This window comes from Tenrec ecaudatus, chromosome 14 (genome assembly GCF_050624435.1).
Source record: "Tenrec ecaudatus isolate mTenEca1 chromosome 14, mTenEca1.hap1, whole genome shotgun sequence".
NCBI classification, from domain to species: Eukaryota; Metazoa; Chordata; class Mammalia; order Afrosoricida; family Tenrecidae; genus Tenrec; species Tenrec ecaudatus.
Genome location: NC_134543.1, coordinates 106,852,083 through 106,854,133, shown reverse-complemented (window position 1 = coordinate 106,854,133; position 2,051 = coordinate 106,852,083).

The following is a 2,051-nucleotide window of genomic DNA, read 5'->3' as shown; positions in this document are numbered from 1 at the left end:
AATTGATACCCTGCTGGCAAACCTAACCAAAAAAAGGAAGGGACAAAAGACAATTTCAAGCATGAGGAATGAAACTGGGGAAATTACAATGGACCATAATGAAATCAAAAGGATATTTACACAGTACTATGAAGGCCTATACGCTAACAATTTCAACAACTTGGATGACATGGACAAATATTTGGAAACACAATCCCTCCGTAGGTTATCTCAGATGGACTCATAGCAATGGGAGAAATAGACAAGATTATTAAGGGATTACCAACCCAAAATCCCCTGGGCCAGATGGCTTCACAGGAGAATTCTATCAAGCATTCAGGAAAGAACTGACACCAATCTTACACAAACTCTTCTAGAACATAGAAAAAGATAGAAGACTCTCAAACTCTTTCTATGAAGCTAGTATAATTCTGATACCTAAAGCAGGAAAAGATCCTACAAGAATTGAGAATTACAGGCCAATATCCCTAATGAACATTGATGCAAAAATCCTTAACAAAATACTGGCCAATTGTATACAAAAGGATATTAAAAATATAATTCACCATGACCAAGTGGGATTCATACAAAGGATGCAGGGTTGGTTCAACATACGAAAGACCATCAGTATTATTTGCCAAATTGGCAGGAAAAAATTATAAGAACATGATAATATTGATAGATATGCATTCGATAACATCCAACATGCATGCCTGTTTAAAATATTCAAGAAGATAGGAAGACAAGGAAAACTCCTCAATATTATATAAGCTATGTATGAAAAACCAACAGCTAATGTAGTAGTTAATGGATAAAAGACTAAAACAATTCCACTGATAAAGCGGACCATACATGGATGCCTTTTGTCCCCACTACTGTTTAACATCGTATTGGAAGTCCTAGCTAACAACATAAGACAAAGAAAAGACATCAAAGGTATTCATCTGGGGAAGAAAGAGGCAAAATTATCATTATTTACAGATGATATGATTGTATACTTCGAAAATCCCCTAAACTCCACAAATGGAGTGTTGGAAGCAATAGAGGAATATGGCAGAGTGGCAGGATACAAAACAAACAGAAGTCTATCGGACTATTCTACACATCAGACAAGATCACAGAAAAGTTGATTAAAAAGGTAGTGCCCTTTACAATAGCCAAGCACTATTTGAAATATCTAGGGATATACCTGACTAAAAAACAAAAGATTTGTATGGAGATAATTATAAAACTCTACTACAGTAAACCAAGAGTGACCTCAACAAATGGAAAAAACATCCCATACTCGTGGATTGGCAGACTTAATATAATAAAGATGTCAGTTCTGCCCAAGGCACTATATAAGTTCAATGCTATCCCAATATGAATACCACAATCCTTCTTCAAAGAATTGGAAAAACTGATTGCCAACTTCATATGGAGGGGGAAGAAGCCCAGAATTAGCAGAGAACTCCTCAAAAGAAGGACAATGTGGAGGGCTTGCTCTACCTGATTTTAGCACATATTATACAGCCACAGTAGTCAAACAGTGTGGTACTGGTATAATGACAGATATTCAGACCAATTGAAAAGAGCTACAGACCCAGAAATTAAAACATCAACATACAGGCAACTGATTTTTGATAAGGGTCCAAAAATATCAAATGGGAAGCAGATACCCTCTTTAATAAATGGTTCTGGAAAAAAGGATATCTACCAGCAGGAGAAAATGAAGCAAGACCCTTACCTCACTCCATGCACAAGAATAAACTCAAGGTGGATCACAGACCTTGAGATAAAACCCCAAACAATTAGGCCCATTAATGAGGGAATTGGCACTAAACCTGAGAACCTTGGCACAGGGAATACATAGGCTATCAGAAATAGGGAAGGATACAAATACAGAGAAGTCACAAATAGACAAGTGGGGTGTACTGAAGATAAGTAACCTGTGTACATTGAAATAATTCACCAAGAGAGCAATTAGAGGATCCACAGACTTGGAAAACATCTTTAGCAATGACACATCAGACAATGACCTTATTGCTGAAATCTACAATACTTTGCAAGCTTTCAATAAGAGAAAAACTAAT